Below are 23950 nucleotides of genomic sequence, written 5' to 3'. Positions count from 1 at the left end.
AATATAACGACATCGTCCAGGTACACCAGGCAGGACTGCCATTTCAAGCCGGAGAGGACAGTGTCCATCATGCGTTGGAAAGTGGCCGGTGCTGAGCACAGACCAAATGGGAGCACTTTAAACTCATAGAGGCCGTCAGGCGTCACGAAAGCCGTCTTCTCCCGGTCTCTCTCGTCCACTTCGATTTGCCAGTACCCGCTTTTAAGATCCAATGACGAGAAGTATCTGGCGTTCCGCAATCGGTCGAGCGTGTCATCTATCCTGGGCAGCGGGTAAACGTCCTTTTTGGTCACGCTGTTAAGTTTCCTGTAGTCCACGCAGAAACGCAGAGTATTGTCCTTCTTTTTGACAAGAACCACAGGCGATGCCCACGGACTGGTGGACGGCTGAATGACATCGTCTGCAAGCATCTCGGCAACCTGATTCTGAATGGCTTCTCTCTCCACCGGGGAAACACGATATGGGCGCGGGCAGACGGGTCGCGTAGTCTCGTCAGTGATGATACGATGCTTGGCGAGTGGAGTTCGGCCGACCTTCGAGCACGTAGCGAAACAGTCCGCAAATTCTGCCAAGAGGGCCGACAGAAGATCCCTCTGAACCGACGGCAAGGCAGGATTTATTCTGACTGACTGAAGAACGTGATGTGGGCCAGCATACTCCGGAGAGGGTCCTCCCACGGTGCACAAACCTGGAACCTCAGCAACGTCGTGGAGGAAGGCAATAGCCATGCCTTTGGCCAGGTGCTGATATTCGTTGGCAAAGTTAGTCAGGAGGACGTGGGTGCGGCCGTCACGTAGTTGGACGAGACCTCTTGCAACGGCAAGTCCCCGCTTAAGCAGCAGTGGACTATGGCTGTCCGCTAGGCCCTCGTAGTCATTAAAGAGGTCGTTCCGCACGAGCACCAGAACAATGCACCGCGGCGGCACCGTGACGTCGTTCTCGACAATGCGCAGAGCGTTGCTGCAGGGATCGCGGGAGTCAAAGCGCGCCACGGCCTGTTTGGTCGAGAACGTGACACGTGCCTCCTGAAAGTCAATCACAGCGCTGTTCGACTGCAGGAAGTCGATCCCCAGAATCAAGTCTCTGGAATACTCGGGGAGTACGACAAATTCACCAACGTACGTAAAACCACTAATCCCAACTCTAGCCGTGCACTTGCCCACAGGGGAAATTAGGTGGCCACCAGCGGTGCGAATGGGGGTCCCCGTCCACGGTGTCAGAACCTTCTTAAGTTCTCCAGCGAAGGCACGGCTCATAACAGAGTAATCAGCACCGGTATCGAGCAGCGCGGTAATGTCAGTGCCATCAATTGTCACACGCAAATCGGATGCAGCGTATCTGATGCTGTCGCTGCCTATCTCTGTCCGGGTATCGTCGGCTCGAGGGTTCCGCGATGGAGGATCTTGACACGTCCCGACGTCAGCGGCCTTGCCTCCAGAGGTCGCTGGTGTTAGTTTTCCCGACGCGGACTCGGCGAGCGACGGCCAGCAGAGCTACTCTGGCGGCCAGGGCTGGAAGAGCGATAACGGAGAGGCGAAGGGGAACGGGACTCGCGCCTTCCAGAGTAGGCAGGGTTCTGGCGTGCCCAGAGATGCTGTGCAATCTCATGCGGTCGTTCGCCGTTCTGAGGGCAGGGTGCGTCGGGATGGAAACCGCGAAGGCCCACTTGGCGGTACGGACAGGCGCGGTAGAGGTGACCAGGCTCCCCACAGTGGTAGCAGAGAGGCCTGCGGTCCGGTGTACGCCACAAATCCGACTTGCGAGGGCGTGGCCCAGCTGTAGCAGATGCGGTTGCAGAATACGTGGCGATGTTACTCACGGAGGTCGACGGGGTCACACCGTAGCCAGGCACGCTTGCGTGACATGTGCCGATGTTGCTCACGCCAGGCGTTGGGGCAATGGGACCGTAGCCTGTCGTGCGACGTACAACAGATGCGTACGTGGGTCGGTCATCGAACCGGGATGGCGCTTCGGGGACAGGAGGTGCCTGCGCAACCTGTCGCACCTCGTCCCTGACAACTTCGGACAGCGCTGCCAGCGGCGCAGGTGTAACCTGAGGCAGATGGATCCGTTGCAGTTCCTCCCGGACAACGGAGCGAATTAGTTCACGCAAGGTGTCTGCACTGCCGCCGAGACACGACGAAAAGCCTTCGGGCACCATGCAGTTGATGTCCCGGTTGTACTGGCGGGCCCGTTGTTGCAGCGTCGTCTCCATCGTGGTCGCCTCGGTTAGAAATTCCGCCACCGTGCGGGGTGGGCTGCGCACGAGGCCCGCGAACAGCTCCTGCTTAACCCCACGCATGAGATGGCGCAGCTTCTTCTCCTCTGTCATGTTGGGGTCGGCGCGCTTGAAAAGACGGGCCATGTCTTCGGTGTACATGCGCACGCTTTCGTTCGTGCGCTGATTTCGGGAGTGCAGCGCAGCTTCAGCCTTCTCCCGGCGGTCAGCGTTGGGGAACGTAGCCAGGAGACTCCGGCAAAACGTCTCCCAGGTGGGAAGTGTAGCCTCGTGGTTTTCAAACCACGTCCGAGCAGACTCTTCCAGGGAAAAGTAGACGTTATTCAGCTTGCGCTCGTCGCACCAGCCGTTGTAGCGTGCGACCCGTTCGAACGTCTCCAGCCAGTCCTCAGCGTCTTCGAACACGTCACCGTGAAAAGATGGCGGTGTTCGCGGTGGGTGGCAAAGGATCGGCGCCAGGGGCCTGGTGTCAGCGGCCATGGCAGTTGGACTCGACGGTAGAGGCTGGATCGGCGGCTGGGTCCTGGTGTCAGTGGCCATGTCAGTTGGACTCGGCGGTCGAGGCTGCGTCGTCCTTGTTGGCGGGGGAAGGGGCCCAAATTCAGGCGACTCTCCGCGGAGACGGCGGCTGGGTCGCTGGTGAACCGGTGTGAGGTCCGTAGTGACGCTGTACGGGGTTTGCAGGTCGGGAAGCGTACCCAGCACTGCTCCACCAAACTGTAGCGTGCAACGCCAAAAAGAACACCCGCGCAGAGACGAAAAACCTGCGGCGGTCACCCAGTGGTTCGAGCGCGCGCGAGAGAGCCAACTTACTTCTTCCTCTTCTAGCGCATGCACTACTTCTGTCTCTTCTTCGAATGCATGTATCAATATTCTCGGCAAACCGCCATGTTACACTTTCCAAGGTTGGTGTATTGTTTTATGAGGGTTGAACGTCCCAAAGCGACTCAGGCTCTGATGGAGGCCGTAGTGAAGGGCTCCGGAAGTTTCGATCACCTTGGGTTTTTAACGTGCACTGACGTCGCACAGTACACTGGCCTCTAGAATTTCTGCACGATCGAAATTTGACCGCCACGGCCGGCATCGAACCCGCGTATTTCGAGTCAGCAGCCGAGCGCCATAACACTGAGCCAGCGCTGCGGCTGCACACTTATCAAGAACACGACCACAATGCGCACCACTATCTTATGGTGGCACCCACCACAGACTCCGAGACTTGCACCATGTTCACCGCCTTTCTCACTCTGCGTGACGCTATCGTATTCTGGACTGCACCATGTGCCCCATAACCGCCACCATGGTCAAAATGCGTTCCACCTACTGCGACCACAGTGCGACCACAATGCGACCATCTTTGCTACGTGGACCACATCGTTTTTTACTATCGCCACCAACTTTGCCATCATATTTTACGTTTGGATTTCCGATAGGGAAAGTAATATCCATAAAGTAGTTTGTTTTTTTCATTTATGACTCTAATGCTGTTGTGCTGTTCGCAAGAGACCAGTATTTCGAGCTTGCAGTCTCACTGTGCCGTTAGTCCATTCATTGTTCATGGAATATTTTCTGAAGCATTGTGTTCTGCTGTTCAATTAAGAGCAGCTGTAACCAAGGATTACAGCCTGATACGTACAACTCCAGTCTGCAGTGTAGCTCAGCCCAGAATCCAAACCGCCGAAAGAATTTCTGCGAGGCGTACAGCAGATAGGGGTAGAGGGGCTAGAGCTTTTCTTGTCACCTAAAGACATTTTCGCCCTGAAAGAGGTATTTGCCGCTGAAGAGTGGGCGCGGCGGTTCGCTTCCAAGTTTATGGAGGGTTTTCTACCGAAGGAAACGTGCCCTCTGCAATGGATGAGCAATAAACTTCTTAAAACTTTTGAATGGAAGAACTACGTAAAAGAAACACGGATTGTAACAAAAACGCAGACAACCCCTGTTTTGCGATTTTCTCACGTTTTGGCATGTGTTTTCCTATACGTAGCGTGCTGACGGGCCTGGTATATTTATTGCGTCCCGCTTCTCTAATGGCAGTAATATTTTTATCCGCCTTTCACCGATGTGCGCACCACAGCGTATGCCACAGAAGGGATGGAGTAGTACGGGAGTCGGACTGGCAAATTTAGTGCCTCTGCCAGCGGGTGCCTTTCGCCCCATGAGGCGTCACTGCCCGCACGGCCAGTGACGTCCGACGGAAGTCCTAACCATCGAAGGGTCGCATGCGTATACAGGTTATCCAAGTGTTTTGTGCATGCTTTTTGACTCAAGACCTCGGGAGGCCACTTTGTTAGTAAGACACAGAAATAACTATAGCAATAGGTGCAATGAACAATAATTTATAGCACGAGAAGGCCCTGGTTAGCTGGCTGCCTACCGTGCTCCGTTTTCACCTGCCCCTGGCATAGTCCAGGGCTTCGCCCGCCCCTGGATTTCCTCTCCATCGATTCAGGAAGGCTTCCGAAGCACGCGGATACCATCGTCATCACGGCCCGCAGCCGAGCTGGCCCTCCAAGCGCCTCCAAAAGTCTGATGCGGCGCGGCGCCTCGCTAACCCTAACGCGCCGCGCCTGCACCTCTGCAATGCAGCGTCTGACGAAGCCCCTGCAGCCCAGACCCACTGATGCCGCCACCGCGGGGCCTACTCCAACCGCCCACGTCACCGCGCAAAATCCTGTTGCAACCAACATTGTGAGCGACGCTGGGAGCTCCGGATCGACGGCCGCGGCGCAGCCGGCAGCGTTCGTCGTCGCCGCAGCGTCCACTGCTAGCCAACTCCACGCTCTAAGGGACGCCAACACCTTTGGGCCCATAGACGCGTCGCAGCCGCCTGCTTTCGTCGACGCCGCCGGTGCCGCCGCGCCTACACCTGCCACATTACCCGCTGACACCAAGACCTGCAGCCCGGCACCAGCGTCGTAGATTGCGCCTCAGGCTGACGATTCGTCGGCAGACATGGACTTCATGGCGTCCCCGGTAGACGACTCTCCATCCCCGGAAATCGGCTGGAGCACCATCGGTACCAGCCGTAAGCCTGCTTCCGCCACCCGACCCCGCTCCGAGCTCATCACTGTTGGAGTACAACTCCCTCCTGGTACCCTCAATCCCAAGCTGCCTCTCTACGACGTGCTCGCCGCAGTCACCTCAGCTGCACAACTTTCCTTCAAGACTAGTGCAGACATCACCCTTCAGGCCAAGCCAGCCCAAAGCCTTGTGTTTTTAAAAACTCATTCTCCTCTCACCGCCCACCTCCTACTTTCGATCACGCACCTTCACCTTCACGGTAAGCCTGTCAGCATCAACACTTATTCCCCCCATCCTCCCATCTCATGCCTCGGCGTCATCCATAACGTCGGTGGCCACTTCACTCCTGATGAGCTCATACATGATCTAGAGTCTTTTAAAAGAGATATTCTCGCTGCTCGTATGATGGGATCCACTCAGTCAGTGCTCATTACGTTCGCTGGTACCGTCATCCCCCACTTTGTTTATTTCAAACGCGTTGCCTTCCGGTGCCGTCCTCATAAACCTAAGCCTCCCACCTGCACCCGTTGTCTCACTCTAGGCCACCGCGCCCACCAATGCCCCCAGCACAGCGTTCCGGCCAAGTGCCGTCGCTGTGCTGCTCCTCTACCCGCTGACCCTTCCGCTCATGTGTGTGCCCAGCCCTGGTGCGTTCATTGCAAGGTGAACACCCACCCCTCCCTCGACCCCACTTGCCCCTTTCTCCTTGCTAAACAACGCGAGTGTGCTAAAACTGCATACCTCCGACGCCTAGCTTTGCGCCGGGCCACTCAACCCACCACCCCCTCCTCCTCCTTCTCTAATTATGAATCTCCATCAGCTCCGATCACGTCCCCACCAGGCTCCTACGCCGCCATAGTTAAAGGATCCTCGGTGCCAGCGTCCCTCTCTTCCACTAAACCACCCTCTCCATCCTTGACTGACGAGAGACGCTCCTTCGACCTCCGGCTGGCAATGCTGGAACGCCAGCAGCGAGAGCAGCAGCGCATTTCCCACGATCTACAACAGCAGATACATGCCTTGACTCAAACCCTCCAGACAACCACCTCCTCTCTTACCTCCCAGCTTAGCAAGCTAAATGAGCACCTTGCCACGTTCACCACTCCTTCCTCCAGCGCCCAGGTCGCCCCTTTGGCTGACCTTGTAGAAACCACCACACAGGCCCATCACACTCGCTTGGTTCAGCTGGAAACTTCGGTTCTCCAGATCCTTACCACCCTCCAAGCACAATCCAAACAATTAGAATCCTTTACTTCTACGCTCCAATCCCTGCATGAGTCACTGCCCCCGGCCAAAAAGAAGGAACGCGTACCATCGCGTTCCTCTCCACTATCATAATGGCGTTTGGCGAGGACCTCGAGATTGTGCAGTGGAACTGCCGAAATCTTTGCCACAATAAGACCCCCCTCCACCAGTATCTACTCACCCGCCCCTCTCTGCCTCATTTTCTCCTTCTCCAGGAGACCCGGACGGCCCGCAATGTCCCAGGCTACCGCGCCTACCATGCCACTACGGCCACACCACTTGCGTCTATTTATGTACGCAGTGACGTGCTCGTAGAGCAAATTGACGTCCCCTCCACCCTCCTTAAATATTTAGTTGGTGTGGTTTATTACCACCCTTCTTCCCGCAGCTCACTCGTCCTTTTGTCTTTTTATAACCCCCCTGTCACTTCCTCTTTATTCTCTGCTCTGGGTAAATTCCTTCACTCTCTTCCTTCTACCTCCCATATCCTCTTTGGTGGTGACTTTAATGCCCCTCACACATTCTGGGGCTACCCACAAACCCTCAAACCCGGCCGCCTCCTCCATTGTCTGTCACAGGAACGCCACCTCACCCTTCTTAATACTCTTGGCTCTCCTACTCGAGCGGGCACTGCCTCACAACGCCCCATGACACCCGACCTCACTTTCTCTCGGGGTTCACTTTCCTTTCACTGGCAGGTGACAGCCGAAACTCTTCTAAGTGACCACTTTCTCATCCATATCACCGCTTCTCTTTCCCACATCCCTCGCTGTCATCCGGTTATTCACACTGACTGGCACGCTTTTCGCACTAATCTCGCCTCCGACTCCTTTCAATCCTACGACGACTGGACGTCGCGCATCTCTGCAGCGCTCACGTCCAGTAGCCGTCGCGTTCGCTCTCGTTACCCAATCCAAGACCCAGATCCTCACCTTCTCCGTTTATGGCGTCGCCGTAAACGTCTTCAACGCTCCTTTCGCTCCCAACCACACAATGCCCAACTTTCCTCCCGGATCACTGCTCTGCGGGCCGAGATAGTCGCCCACTGCGCCTCCCTCGAGCACTCTCGTTGGAGTGCTCTTTGTGATGGCCTTGATTCTTCTTTGCACTCGCGATCCGCATGGTCTCTCTTTAAATCCCTCCTTGGCACTAAGCCTGCCCTTGCTCCCACTCTAGCTAAAGCCCTCACTCAGGGGACTCCCTCCGAAGTTTTTGATCAACTCGCCTCTCTCTACCTCCCGCCCCCTCTGGCACCCTCCTACCCGGTGTACTCAGGTGGACCTAACCCCGATCTGGACCAATGCTTCACTCTCCGGGAGCTCGAATCTGCTCTGGCTGCTAATGCTACACGCTCGGCTCCCGGTGAGGATGCCATTACATACACCACACTTCGTAACCTTCCTGACTGCGCCAAAGAATTCCTCCTCCAAACCTACAATGAGGCCTGGCAGAGCGGCTGCTTGCCGAGCTCCTGGACATCCTCCCTTATTTCTATGATTCCAAAGCCGGGCAAACCTCCCTCTCTCTCTAACCTCCGCCCAATCTCCCTGACGTCGTGCGTTGGTAAGACCCTTGAGCGAATGGCTCTGACTCGCCTCTCTGATTTTCTTGAGGCACGGGAGTTCTTCCCCCATTCTCTCATTGGCTTCCGACGCCGCGTCTGTGCACAGGACATGTTTCTGATTCTCCAGCAAACGTTTCTGTCCCCTACACCCACTCAAATTTACGCACTTGTGACCGTCGATGTTCGCAAGGCCTTTGACGGTGTTTGTCACGATCACATCCTTTCTCAACTCGCCTCTTTGGATTGTGGCTCCCGCATGTACTCCTATATCCGCTCATTGCTCTCTAAACGTGTGGCTCGCTTTCGAGTAGATACCCCCTTGTCTAACCCACACCACCTCACCCGTGGCACTCCTCAAGGTGCTGTTCTCTCTCCTACCCTTTTCAATCTCGCTATGGCCCCTCTCGCCTCCCAGCTAGCTGAAATTCCCGACCTGCATCATATATTTTACGCCGATGACATCACACTCTGGTGTTCATTTGGCTCTCCCGGTCACGTACAGGACACCCTGCAACGTGGCCTAGATCTCATCGACTCCTTTCTCACCACTGCTGGCCTCTCTCCTGCTCCTGAGAAATTCGAGCTTCTCCTTCTCAACCATTCCTCCTACCAGCGCTCACACAACCACTTCGTCTCTCTCCACCTTTCTGGCTCTCCCATTCCTGTCGTCACACAGTGAAAAGTTCTTGGCTTCCCTTTGCATGCGACTAAGAATGTGCAAGCCCTCCACCGCGCTGTCACCACCTGCCACTCTGTAACTCACCTCCTGCGGCGCGTGGTCACTCGACGCTCAGGTCTCCACGAGGCTCACGCGTGCCGAGTTGCCCACGCGCTGGCCCTCAACAAGCTCTTGTACTTTGCACCCTACGCTTCCTTCACTCAGACTCAACTTAACGCTCTCGAGACTGCCCTTGTGGGCCTCTACAAGGCAGCTCTCAACCTCCCTATCACTACCTCTACCACTAAGCTCTTTGCCACGGGCCTCTTCCATCCTCTTCGTTCTCTTCTCAGTCTCCATCGTGACTCGCAGCTTGCCCGGCTTTCCCTTACCCGTCAGGGTCATTGGTTATTGACTCAAGCGGGTATCTCGCCCATTACAATCTCCCCGTTTACCTCTCCTATTCCCACCCCCGCCCCCAATCTTCGTATCCTTCCCCTCCCGACCAACATGTCCCCCGTCCTGCACGCCGGACGTCGTCATGCGGCCGCGCAGCACCATTCCCCTCTCTTTGATACCCAGGGTGTAGCTTACACGGATGCCTCTTTCGTGGCTCCTCGAGGTTCCTGCGGCTACGCCCTGTACCATCCACACCTCCCTGCTCCTGAAACCCACACCAGCGGGCCGTATCTACACCCTCCAGACGCATTGTCCCTCGAGGTTCTCGCCATTGCGCATGCCCTCCAGTCATTTGCCCTCCTTCCCTCTCTCCAAGAGTACACAGTCTATTCAGACTCACAAGCCGCTATACACCACATACAGAAACGCACCCTGACCCCTTCTCTCCAACAGGAGGTCGAACGAGCGATCTCCGCACTGCAGCCTTCCATCGTTTTCCTCCGCTGGGTCCCTGGGCATTCAGGGATTGACGGCAATGAGCTGGCCCATCAGCTCGCCCGCGACACACTTTTCCGGGCACCGTTGATCCCCTGGCCCAAGCCCTCGGAGGACGGTGGGAGACTCACCCTTCGCCGCACCATAAAAGAGGTCTACCTTGAGCTCCGCCTCGACAAACGCCTTTACCCTCCCCCCCATCCATCACTCACGGTGCCGGAGTCTCGCCTTCTTCGGCACATTCAGATGAATGCAGTTATCACCCCGTCCCGCCTCTTCCTCTATCGCTATCGATCGGACCCTTCCTGTCCCAACTGCCCCTGTATCTATGCGGACCTGGCCCATTGCCTCTTCTATTGCCCGGCTGCTCAGCAGTCGGGTTCCTTCCCCCCACTCTCTCTATCCATCACCACCTGGCTCGACTGGCTTGGCGCTGAAGGGGAAGAAGAACAGCGGCTTCTGGTCGCCCAGGCGGTCGAAATGCTCGGCCTATAAATTTTGGTCGAATAAAAGTCTTTTACTACTACTACTACTACTACTACTACTAGCACGAGAAGGGTGCTTAGCAAGTAATAAACACTACAAACAATATACACTTGCGAAAAATTACATAATCACAGCAAACACAGCCACAGCGATATGTACACGTACATACAGAGGGGATCAAGTTTGTCTAGAACTCTCGAGCGATGGCATGCAGAGCGAAGGAAGTAAAATTTTAAGCACTCTTATTCCTGCGCGGGGTTGCAATGCTATCGGGCTGTAATCAAGAGGGAATATTTCTGAAATTCAATACCTGTTCTGAAAATTCGCTTTCTTTCCTCTGGAGAGGACAGCTCGAGGGCTCCAAAGAAGTGTGCTTACCTTTGGCGCATTCCAGGTTAGTTACGCAGTGAAGGCTTAATAATAAGTCTCACAAGAAATGTTCCACTGCCCTACTTCAACGACGCCTAGTGCCAAATTCCTCCTTTCTCTAGCTGTCGAATATGTTCTTTGCAGAAAACAGATGTCACCTACAGATGCGGGAGATACTCATTCGTCGATCTCAAAAGCAACATCGTCGGCGAACACCGCCTGACGACGAAAAAGAAAATTGCCGACGATTACGTAACTTCCTAATGCGAAATTTGAGCGCAGCTCATCAGCTGTTCCAGCTTTTCGATAGATTGAGGCAAAGAATTCAAGCAAGACATGTATGTACAATTACAGACAACTTACTTTTCACGCATATTCCTTCTGCAAGAAACACTCGACTAACAGTTCTTGCTTGTCATGAAGGAAGCTTTGTGGACGGAGAAATAGATGGATATATGCTCGACTTGCTGCACCAATGCCTGGTTCTCAAAGACGAGGTCTGCGCATGCATTTCGGGAGGTTGTCACAGCTGTGGGAGCCGTTACGAGCGAGAGGAACAGGATGTTCTCCCGCATAAATCATTAAAGTACCCACCCACCCCGCCACCCTGGCAGGTGGCAGCGTTTCTGGCACAACGTTGTCAAGGCTAAAGCATGCAGAGCACCATGTAGCCTAAAGCACGACTGAGGTGTCCACTGATCCATGAGAGCAGTTATGCGCCTTTCCTCTGGTTCAGGTGTCCTCCGAGATGTGTGAGACAGATACTGCGCATTTCCTATCCTCTAAAACCAATTTACAAATTTTACCCTCTGCATTCCAAGCCCTCGTTCTCTTGGTTTCGCATCTGTGAGAGACAGATACTGCGAATTTCTTTTCCTCAAAAAACACCGAAGACAGTTTGGAAATTCTAAACTGTGCTCGGCGAAAGCTTTGCGGGCAACCACTGCTGCTTCCTCGAACCACTTGGCGCCGAATCACTAGTCCCCTTGTGACCCATGCGTCTCATTCACTCGACAGCAACGAGACGACTGGCGAAGGAGCGGTGGTGTAGCTGCCACCACCGACGCGTGAACTTGTTCGACCGCTACTGTGTGACGTCACGGTTGCTATGCGCAGCTTCGCCCCTCACTGGCGCACCGGTTGCTTAGGAGGGGAGGAGGTTGCTCTTTTACTTTCTCCTTTCCATGCTCCCGCTCCATTGCTTTCGCAGCTTAAAGGATGAACTCCATGTACGCAAAAACTCACGCAAGCGCTAAGGTGATGGCGGGAAGCGACGAGTGACGCCATAGCGCGAAGCGAAATGTCCGTGTAGCTTGTCGTGTCGCTCGGATCAGCCCTCACCAAAAATTTCGCTCGTCGCCCGGAAGTAGCTTTCGCGATTAGCCAATAGCAGCTAATCCGGCGGCGTACGTCACTACCGGTAATTTGGCGCGCTTTCTCGACAGTGCCTCATTTTGCGTTGCCATGTTTTTTCGAGTGCTCGTAAGTGCTACTCTTGCACTACCATGGCACACGCCCAAACCCATGGCTTCAATGAGGGGCTCATCGACGCCGTGGAGTGCGAGCGAGTTCTTTCGGACGTGTAGGAAAAAAAATTATAAGGAACGCCACGTTTTGAGAAGGGAACAAGCGCGGGAGAAAAGCGCGCGGAGAAAACCGCCAAAAGCCAATCTCCACAACCAAATACCAAAAGTTTACGTAAGCGTTCAGTTAAACACTCCGTATTCGATGACAAAGCTGGAAACAGATTTTATTTCGCATTTTTCTGGAAAAAATTTTAATCCTTGCAAATAATGTGACTCTTGTTATAGGCGCAAACAGCTTTGCGATGTATTATGCCTGCAACACTGATCGTCGTCTCCATTTCGCGTTCGCGTTGGTTTCGCGTTGCCGCAACGCATGGAGTTTGACGGGCGGGCGACAGAGCGAATGGCAGCCGTCGTCGCCGCGCCGCCTCGTCGCTTACTTTCTCGCGTAGTACATGGAGCTCAGTCTTAAAGGGTGTCTACTGCTGGTTACAACAGACAACGGCGACGGCGATGGGGACGCAGCAAAACGCAGAAGCGGGTGCCTAAAGCCCCAACTCCAACGACACTTCCTGGGCGTACGCGCTCAGCGTCGGCGCTCTTGGCGCCGCGCAACGACAGGCGCTGGCAGCAGTACGCATCTCCATGGTACTAGGCGCTGGCTAGCGCTGCCGCACGCTGCTCGCGCTTGTGCTCACGCTGCTGTGTGGTTGCCAGACCTTACAGGCAGATGCTGGCCAAAACAGTCTGACTGCCACAAGCGTTTTCGAGCACATTTCACTCAATCAGCACTCGTCACAAGAAAGATATCGGCTTACCTGTGCTTGGCAGGCTTGGCAGAATCTCCGCTGCCACTTCAAGCCACAATGCTGCCTTTATTAGCTTATTTTTATGGCTTTTATGGCTCGCCTGCCAGAGCGACGGCCGCCTTTCTACTGCGGCGATCAGGCTTTCATTTATTATTTTATTTTGCGACATGGCGCGAAAAGCCTCGGCACCAAGCAAAAATGTAGACAGCAATTGAAAAGCGCGCAAAAAGCCGCACCGGATGTCCCGAGAACCGCGTTCTTCCATTGGTGTATGAGAGACGTGACGGTGAGCAGCTTCCGGCGCTCGCGCTAGCGCTGGCGCAGATATCTAGCAGTGACAGATATCGGCGCCTCGCCGAGGTTCGCTGGCGTCTCCTGCAGTGCGCATGCGCAGACCGGTTCTAGCGTACGCCAAGAGCGCCGACGCTGAGCGCGTACGCCTAGGAAGGGTCCTTGGAGTTGGGGCTTAAGAGCTCCGCTCTAAAAAGGCAAATCGAGTCCACAAGCGCACGGCTACACAGAACGCCGGCCATACAAGTTTTCAGCTTGGCTCGCGGTCGGCTTTGGCAAGTTTCGTCTAATCGATGATGCCACCAATGCGCTGTTTATTTTATGCCGGCCTTCTCTTCTGTAGTCACGAATAAAAATAAATTGTAAATATCTCCTTGTGAAATGTTTAAAGTTTAGTTTAACGTGTACAATCACAAGGCATTTTTTTCATTTTAAAACAATACAGAATTCAAGTCAAGTCTATCAAGAATCCAATAAATGTAAACGAACATGACGGACCAAAATTGCTCCAGAGTACTAGGGCACTCTGCCAAAATCAACCGTTCGCAGTGTTGGAGGTTCTTTTTTTTATTGCGCAAATTCAACTTTTGACATACATCATACGGCTCGGTGCTTAGGCCCAGATGCACACAGGCGTGCTTCTAGCGGGCGGTTTTGGGAAGTAGCTGTGTGAGCGTAGATGTCAGTGCGCACTGCACCGGACAAGCTGCCAAAAAATGGCTAAGCATTGCCTCCGTGGCTGACGACGAAGGACGCGGAAAAAGATTTCCTCAAATAATGCTTAATCATGTAGCTTACACGTGAGACGTCAGAAAACAGCACGGTGTCCACACTCAGTGACGCTGCATGTGAAGCCACTCATATGCAGTAAAATATTGCCCACTGTAACACTCCAAGAGTTGAAGCGTGGCTATAAACTTGTACTCTTATGAAAGTGGAGATCCGTGAGCTTAATGCCTTAATTTTGAGGAAAATTAACACAAGCCGTTCTGTGGCTTGCTGCACTGAAATCCAAGCACAGGACGGACGAAAGCGGAACCATCGCTAGCCATTCCAGCTTCCAGTTTATGCTACGATTTCGAAAATAACTGCTTTTCTCAACAAAGAATCAGTAAACTCGAGGCGTGCTGAAATTTCCTGACTTTCTCTTCGAATAGGAGCACTCACAGCTGGCGATCTGGCCTTCGACAAATGTCCCGGAGGAGGGTGACGGTCGCGTGCGGTTCCGTTTGCACGGCGCACGTTTGCAGGCACAGGGCGACAACCTACTTCGTCATCGGTCCTGTGCATTACGCCGACTAATACAAATTTTTTAGCTAAGACTGGGCGCTAATCAACCTTCAATGAAAAAAAAAACTGTATTAATTGTAGATCAAGGAAACTTGTTAATGAGTCCAAGAAGCATGTTCTTCGACGGAGTACTCTTTGCGGTTGCCATCTTGGTTCGACTGTGGCGTCGTTTATAGTTCGTAAAAATCGCCAATACCAAGAAGAAAGATTTCATATTTTACCCTTAAAACTACAGTATATCAATAACCGAAACAATATCAGTGTAGTTTGCGTCTTTTCAGATCACGCCAACTTTCAAGATAATATGTAAATTCTCTACAGAATCTGTTTTATAGAACGCAGGTTTAGATTTTCTTAGAAGTAAAGTTGCGGAAGTGGTCGTACTATATCGATATTTCTACCCTGCCACGTAACGTTTTCACGTAGTGGTGACTGCAGTCCGGTGAATAGCAAAACAGCGAGAATGGCTTCTAAACAAAGCTCTATATTTCGGCTGACTTGCGCCTGCAAAGAACTGAAGCACTCGGCGGCGGCGTAGAAAGAGAAGTTTATTTTTTCTGTTTTAACATAGAAAATACAAAACAAAACAGATGAACTTAATGTTCTGATCAGTCAAGCACGTGCTCAGTGACGCAGCACTGAGCACGTCAGTAATGCAGTAAAAATGCCGATACTCGACCGCCGCGCAGGACGATAAAGTATGTCGACCATTTGCGCAAGAACTCAGCCTCGTTCATTGACAGAGCGTCCATGCATGCTTGTTCAAAGAGGCGCGTGCGCAGGCGCTGCAACATTGGGAACATTGTTCTTTGCGGACGCCCATTTAAGGATGCCACTCCACGCTGCCGCCACAAAACGAACATGCCGACACACAAGAGCATATTTTGAAACACTTCGGGAGAAGTAGTGCGCGCTTCCAGGCGGGTTAAAAACATGCGTGACACTAATGTCCAAAAGGTGCGCGCAACTACACACTCAAACATTGCGTGCTGCAAAGTTTCAAGCAGACCGCACTGCGGGCATCGGGCGGAGGGCGCCACGCCCCACGCCGCAAGGCGGTCTCTTGTGGGCAGGACCCGCCAGCCTCGCAGCCAGCCGAAGTCCCTGACATCTGCAGGAAGCGTAGCTGAGGTCAGTTGGCGCCAGCGTGCCCGTCTCGTTTTCTGGAGTTGTTCGTGGGTCAGCGCAGCGACCGTTAGTGCTTCACACATCCTGGAGGGCGGGGTTTCATCAACATCCAGATCGGGCACGCTGGCAGTCAACGACGTCAGTGTGCGACGCACATTAACGAAAAATGCCGGGGGCTGCTCGGCTGTAGGGCCAACCACGTGTTGTGAAAAAAAAAACACGTTACGCGCTGTACCCAGAAAGTATGTGAGGAGTGTTCTCCCGGGATAGTCTGGGTTGCGTACAAGATCTCGTACTCCTCGCAAGGCGAGCGCATTGCACATGGTGCGGATACAAGGTATACCAAACCCACCCATGTACGATGGAAGGCGCATGAACATTCGTGACACAAGTTCGGTTTTGCCCGCCCAAACGAAAGAGCCACAGGCCGAGGTTAGCCTGCGCGCAAACGTGCGCGGTGGGTTTGCGACGCGGGCGACAAAAAACATGCGGCTAGGATTGTGGACTTAACTATATAGCAGCGCTCTGCCATTGAAAGGCGGAAAGTTGACGCCACCGAGAGGCGTTTCTGAGCGTTCGTGCGGAGGTTAGTCCAGGTTTCGCGGGCTACTTCTCCGCTGGCGAGGAATAGTACTCCCAGGACTTTCACTCCCTGCACCCAGTCCACCTCGCCCGCAAGGTTCGGTGTGAAGGTGCCAAACCTTAGTGCCTTGCTTTTTCCCCTGTTCAATAGGGCCCCAGATATCTCGCTGTACTCGAGAAACAGCCGCGAAAAAGCGGCGTAGCTATCCTCGTCCTTGAGGAAAAGCGACACGTCATCGGCGTAGGCCGATACCTTGATTTGGCCTTGGCCAGGCAGAGGGAAGCCGCGTATGGATGGGCTGTCGTTAATGCGCCGGATGAGTGGATCCAGGCATAACACGAAGAATGTTGGGGAGAGAGGGCATCCTTGCCTTATGCCCCTGGTGACTGAGAAGGGAGCGCTCTGGTGGCCGTTTACGGAGAGACGAGCATTCAGGTCTGCGTGAAGTAAGCGCAGCCTGCTGACAATTTGCGGAGGGAATCCGAAGGCTTCAAGGACTCCGAACAGATACGAGTGTTCCACCCGATCGAATGCTTTCGCCTGGTCTAGTGAAACAAAGCACCCGCTGAAGCCCGTCCTGCTGGCAAATGTGAACAGGTCTCTAGTGAGTGCCAATGCATCAAACAGAGTGGTCAGGGACGCTGCTGGTTTGAGCCCGGTGGATTAGGTGAGGTAGGATCGTCCGCATTCTTGTGTTCAGTAAAGATGTGACTATTTTGTAATCTGCGTTTAAGAGGCTTATGGGCCGCCATGCTTGCGGGTCGGAGGGGTCACCGCCCGCTTTCGGAATGAGTATGATGCGACATTCGCGGAAAGAGTTTGGACGTAACCCATCCGCGAGGAAGCCGTTGACCATCTTCAGGAGCGCTCCTTGGATCTCGTAAAAAGTTTGAATAAAAACTTGTTGGAATGCCGTCTGGACCGGGGGCAGAGGCTGCATTCATACTCTGCAGGATGGCGTGCAGCTCTTAGCTTGTGGCTGGTGCGCTAAGGTTTTCATGCAACTCTTCAGCTACTCGTGGCAAGTTTCCAAAAAAACTTTGTAGAAGCCCGTCATAACCATCTTGAAGATGTAGCCAACTGTCCGTGGAGAACAGGTTCGAAAAGTGGCTTGCGAAGATCGTGCAGATATCGGCCGTGGTTTTGCTTTGGGTGCCGTCTGGGAGTGTCACGAAAGGCACAGTAGCGGGAGCGAATTCCTCTGCCGTGCCTGCGCGTACGTGTCGTAGCACAGCCGGGTCTGATATAGGCCGCCCGAGCTGGTGTGCACGACTAGCTGCCTGTGATGACTGGCAGAGCAACACGCGGTAACGTGCTTTAAGTAGACTCAGGTAATCGCTCATGGCAAAGGTTAAGGGTGCTCCCCTTTGCACTATACGGATGCGCTTGAGGGTGTCATTCAGTGCATGAGTTACCCGGCGTCTGCGGTCTTGACCGGCCGCCACCAGAGTTGCCTGCCAACGAGCCTTGAGTGTGTCCCATGAATCAGTCACAACGAAGCTCTTGCACGATGCTGCCAACGCCGTACGCAGTGACGCCATGCTTTCCGGGTCCGCCAGTAGGCTCGTGTCCATGCGCCACGTAACAGTGCGTGGGGTGTCCTCACCAAAGTCGAGCCTGACTGACAAGGGGTGGTGATCGGAAATCACCGGCGTGCCTGCAGGGAACGCGAGAACTTCGCAGCTAACGACAAAAGAAGCGAGCTCTGGTGGAAAATAGAATTTGTCTATCCGACTCGCTGACTGTGCCCTCTCAAACGTCGCTCCAAAGGCATCCCCGTGAAGCTGCACCCACGCGTCAGACAAGCGGAACTGAGTCACGAGATCGCGGAGCGCGGGGGCACCGCAATAACGGCGACCGTGACCCTGTCCGCGGACGTCACGGTCGATGTTAAGTACACAATTGAAGTCACCGACGATAAAAGTGGGGTAGGGATCAAGGAGGAATGAGTCGAGGCGCTCAAAAAAATCAGAACTACTAGTCTGCCGTGCTGGCGCATATACAACCAACGCACGTACCCGCCGCTGGTTTAGTGTGAAGTCGACCGCAAGAGTGCGGCCGTCCAGTCCGAAAGTGCAATGAGCACCCGCGCGCACGCAGGGGTTTACAAAAACGACACCAACACCGCACATGTGAGAATCAGTCAACGAAAAATAAGCAAAAACAGAAAACCGGGTGGCGAAATTCAGCACATCAAGTGAAGTACGGAAGTTGCATTCCTGTAAAAACAGGATGTCGACGCCCCTAGCCCTGGCAAAGTGAATCACCTCTCTCTGTCTGTCTACGGATTGAAATCCCCGAACATTCAGGGAGAGGAGATGCACAACCGCCATGACTGCCAAGAGCACCGACGGCATAGCATACAACCTAAAGAACGCTGCCATGGGCGGCGCTTGGCGCGCGCGGCACTTTTTTCCTAGAACGTTCGTTAACAGTCCCTTCGGATTCCGATGATTGGGGGTGGGCACGTTTGAAGTCTGGTCGGGAAAAGTCCATGTTTTCGGGGTCGTCGGCGCTTGTGGCCTCGCTCACCGGTTGCTGCGTGGTCTTGGCGACGCTCGCAGCTGAAGCCTATGCCGACGCCAGGGTCGCCGATGGGAGGGTGTGGCTGGCTGGTGACGGGAAGCGCGCGTCGTCCGCACCTCCAGGAGTCGTCGGTCCTGACACCTGGCCGCACGTCAAGTCGCCTGTCAGGCGAAGCGGCGTGACTTTGTCCGGTACGTCCACCAGGTCGCCCGACGCCACGCTCGACTCATCGCCGCTGCTGCTCTCGGTGTTGAAGGAAGCTGTGCGGGGTAGCGGCGGCAAGGGTTCCGCGAAAACAGCACCGAACGGCTCCACCTCGTTTGAAGGCGTCCCTTCGAGCTGTTCCTTCACGGGAACCTCCGTCGCGGGGGCGGGCTCGGGCTCCCTCGGGCTGCTGGTCGTAGGGACCACGTCGGCAACAGGCGTCCGGAGGGTTGTTGTGCTCCGTGTTTCCGCGGCCACGTTGTCTTTGCTCGGGGCCTTCCTCGAGGCGGCGGCCGCCGCATACGACCGTGGCCGCAGGCAGTCCGCTGTGGCGTGGCTTCCACCGCAGCGCCTGCAAGCCGCTCCGCATCCTGCCGTGTCGTGGCCGAACACCTCGCAGCGAGCGCACCGCGGCGTTCGACACGCCGCGCCGATGTGGCCATCCTGCCCGCAGCGGGAACACACCTTCCGGACGCCTCGGTAGTCAAACATGACGCGGTGGCCCTGGACGGTCAAGAAGTTCGGCACCGCCTGCTTCATCTCGATCCGGACCACGCGCGTCCCGTTGCCGACGTGACGACGGCCCTTGAGGACGGGGTGGGTGATGTCAAGCACCTTGCCGTAGGAGCTCAGTGCCGCCGCCAGCGCCGCGTCTCCCACGAACAGCGGCACACGAAAAGCCGTCACGTGGACCACGGCAGGACCCACGCAGGCTACTGGGACGGAAGTGCCATTCACGTTGAAGGCGCCTTCCACTAGCATCTTCTCTGCCGCCGCGGCCGAGGCCATGGCGACGCAAAACTTCATGCCTCCATGGTGCTGGAGGCTCTCTAGCCCTTTCGGGCCGACAACCAACTCGATGCCGTCGACGATGTCGTCAGCAGTCGCGTCGGATGTAACTTCGAACTGGAAACAGTGCGCCTTTGGGGGCGGCGCACGAAACACCGGGGGGGCAGCAGGTCCCGGGCCTCCCATGACGTCACGGGTGGCCGGCTGGGCTGCTGCTTGCACGAACTTCACGCAGTTTGCCCGAGCACCGGCAAAGGCACGGCGCCTGGGCAGGGAGGCTGGTTGCGGTACCTCCGGGTCGCAGTGGATCCGGGGCCCGCCTGCACTTCTCGTTGAAACTTCTCAGGAAGCCAGCGCCGAAAAAACTTCGCTGGTTCTGGACGAGCTCGGGCAGCAACAAGCGTGCTCGGCGGTCGTCGAACAGAATGCCCGCCACCCACTGCATCGCTCAAAATAAAGCACGCAAGGAAACTTCGAGATAACAGCTCAAAATTAACTACAGTAGTTTGGAAAAACGTAGATGCTGTTTATCATGGTTGTGATCAATCGAGATTAGTCCGGTCACTTCTCGCGTCACGAACAAAAACGGTAACGCTAGGTTCCTGCGGCCTTGAGCACGAACGAACGGACACTACAATGATACGTGGCAATATTACGTTACAAGTGTATAATCTCAGTTTTCTTCGGGACTGAGCTATTGTGGCTTAGGTTCAGGAGCAACATGGAAGTGAAACTTTCAAAATTTTCATATTACGAAAGCAATTTTGTCGAATTATCAAAAAAGGCCTGTTTTTACACCCATAGTCTCTTTAAAAATATGTAGGGCAGCTTACAATTAACGTCTTTTTAAATAACCTGGGTTTTTCAGTTGTTCGCTCAGCTAAGTGTGAACGTCACAAGTGCTATATGCAACTACGTTGAATAGTAAACACTAGAATGTACACACATATAACCACAAATTTTCGCGAAACATTAACAATGTACAGTGGTGAGCAGCCTTGTCTAGAGCGCGCCGACGGTGCTCTGCGGAGCAAGTCAGCGCCACCTAACGTTGCGCTTTTGGTTTGAGCTATGCGTCTCGTGTCCATGCGCGGCCAAAATAAAGCGGTGCCTGCTCGTCGGTTCTCGGCCTCAGTGCTTGCGCTTCAGTCCGCCAGGGCCGCGCTGAATGATATGTAACAGTGGCCGGAAAACCAACGCGTTTCGCGCGAATCACGGGGCGGTTAGGCAAGCAAGTGCAAGCTAGGGATATCGGGTGATCGCGCGTTTCTGGCGTAAAAAAAAGCGCCATCAGGGGCGCGATTACGAGTTTTCGTCTCAATTTTGAGACTCTGACTTCAAAATGACGACACCGCGAGATGCGAACGCGAAGACAACCAATCAGCAGTGGCCAGTGAAGTCCCTAGCTAGGGGCTTTAGCGGCTAGTAGCAGGGCTCCACCCAGGAAGCATTTAGTTGCGCAATAGGGGACCGTATGCAAACGTTTTGCTGTAAACAAGCCGTTAACAAAATGAACAATGTTTTATTTTCCCAACTAACTATGTTTCAAACCTAACAACATTAAGCAAAACAAGAAGCGTCCTCAGTTCTGCAATTAAGTTTGCTCTACAGTCACTTTTGTTGCCGCGAGGGTGCACTGACGCTGGAAAAGCGTCGGCTAGGTGGCGTGAGCTGCCGCCTGATTCAAAGGGTTCAGCTACATTCAGCCTTATCCCTCCACCCACATATTCACCCATCGTAAACATGGCAGCCAGAAAAAAAATCAGCTGATTCGACGGCTGTCCTCTTTTTTTACACATTACGTAGAATCAAAGTACTGCGCAGACGTCTGAAGTGCGCGGAAAAATCTGTTTAAAGGCAGTGATTGCTACGAGCCTGCCGAGATCAATTTGCAAGGAGCGCTTGGCTCGAAAACCGGCGAAGGCAGCTTCAAGGCAAGTTCACACTGGCGAGTTGCAAACGTCGCGCTAGTATTCTAGGCGACCGATTTCGGTCAATTAGTTACGGTTTCCGAAGTACATGTAAAGCGGGGAGGGAGCGTAATAAATCGATTTAAGCCTGTCGCGCGACCTCCGCGACTCGCCATTGTGAACTCACCTAGCCTGCTATCGACGGCAAATGTGCTCAAAGGGCGATGCGTGGTTCTATTTATTTTTGTTCAGAAAATACCAGGCGACCATGAATAATCACACTGCAGCAACTGCCGACACACGGGAGCAGACCGGTGCAGCTGCTGGGAGCTTGCAATCTCACTGCGGGAATTAAGGCCGGCACGCGCCCGGTCACTGCGCCAACAATCACTCACGACGCCTCGTAACCAACTCATGCCGCCCGCTTCGGGTTAAGCACTTGACATTCGTGTTGGTGTTGTTGCCGTTCCGTTCCTATGATGCTCGGATGACGCCGCGGGGGATACTGTGGTGGCGAATGTTTATGCGAAGGAAGTCCTCCTTCGCCGCCGCCTTGTCTTGGGGGTCTCGCCGGAAAGCGCGCACCTTCTGCGACTTAACTTTGACAGTGGTCTCCGCAACTCACCGCAAACACTTGCTCACAGTCGGTTGGGCTACGCCGACGTTTACTTCATTTCCGACGGTGTCTTGAAACCCACCGGCGGCGAAGGCGCGCACAGACTTGCCGCTCCACTGACCGCGCACTCGCCCGCACACCTCCAAGTTCAACGGCGAGTTCGTCGCACAGCCATTGTGCTCCTTCCTATGTCAAACCGTCGAAGCAACTCGTCCGGCACGTCAAAACCGTCTTCATGCACCCTCTTACACCGTTGCTCGCGCGGCCACCGGCCATGTAAACAACCGCCATTTTCTGTCTCAAGCGGTTTGAGACCACTCGTTCCTGTCGCAAAAAATCGTCTCAATCGGCTCGCATAATTAGGTAAGCAACGTCAACACTTCTGCCCGTTTTATGAGGTCGGCCGGTGACGCAAAAAAACAATATGGCCGCTGGTCACGACCGACCAATAGGAACGGGGCAAATGAGACACTTTTTGAGACACTTTCCGATTGAGACGACTTCGAGCGACTCGTAATCGCGCCCCAGAGCCCATTCAATCATTTGTCAGCCTAGCAATCCATTTTACAAGCACGGTCGCTATGTGCCGACAAGCTTTCGTTATCATATCTTGAATGTTTTTCGCATTGACGAACTTTGTCGTGATAAAGCTTGCCCGCGGCATGGCACGTAAATGTGACGAAAGACACGCCGAAAGACATTATGGCCGCGGCGAGTGGTGCCTGTGCAGAAATGAGCGGTGATCTGCTATCACTCGGGCTTGCTTGCCCGGCCGTCTGGTTACACTCGCGAAACACGGTGGCATGGCGACGCCCACGCCGCCATCAGAGCGTCACAATCGCGGGCAGCGCGTCCCTGGCGGCACCAAACGAACACGCAAGGCGGTGGCTGGACAAGGAAGCGATGAGCAGGCATGCCTCTGCTTCTGCCGCGCATGCGCGCGGGACGCATAGCTCAAACCAAGAGCGCAACGTTAGGTGGCGCTGACATGCTCCGCAGAGCACCGTCGGCGCGCTCTAGACAAGGCTGCTCACCACTGTACTACTACGAACAATGAACGATGCAAGTGCAAAGGGTACAACGGGAAACAATCATTTTAAGCAGCTTAGAAACGATTTCATGTTAATCTGAAGATATGCATCTTTTTGTTAGTTTCTATCCGCGGAATACAATTACCCCGTGACTAATCTTTTAATAACGCTTTTTTGATACCATTTTTCTGCTTTTTCCAAGAATGTGATGTTGTTTCCTGCGAATTTGTTTATATTAGGGCGGCCTTTTTTTGCGATTGCATTTATTTTACACTGCGAATGTCAGGCGCCCGTTGGTATTGTTTAGGGGCCAGCCCCATTGTCAAGATCTTGTAATGGCAGCTTTTTTTCCCTTTTTGCTTCGTTCTTACATCCTCTCCATGTAGTGAGAGTAAATAAGCATCATTATTAAGGATATTTCATACTTTTGCTATTCTTAACTCCTGTTTTCTGATTTCCTTCTTCCTTTTAGTTCAGTTTGCTTGCATTCAGTGTGCACTCATGACTCTGACCAGTGTCCATATTCGTGCCAGCAGTTGTGCTGCCATTATATGTGGTTCGCTGATGTTGTCGAGTCAAGTGATGCCAGCCTCCCCACTGGCTTTGATAGGCCTGTTTTTCTATGTATTTGTTTTAAAACTAAGAAGAAAGTTATTATTGCTAGTGTTATTAATATTATAGTTTCTAAGCTAACCAAAAACAGAATTGATAAGATCCTATTGAAACCCCTTAAAAACTGATGCAAATGACATGCCTCTCTTTTTTGGGGCAACC

Source organism: Amblyomma mixtum, chromosome 3 (assembly GCF_055824585.1).
Source record: "Amblyomma mixtum isolate Tamu chromosome 3, ASM5582458v1, whole genome shotgun sequence".
Classification (NCBI taxonomy): domain Eukaryota; kingdom Metazoa; phylum Arthropoda; class Arachnida; order Ixodida; family Ixodidae; genus Amblyomma; species Amblyomma mixtum.
This window is presented reverse-complemented; position numbering follows the sequence as displayed.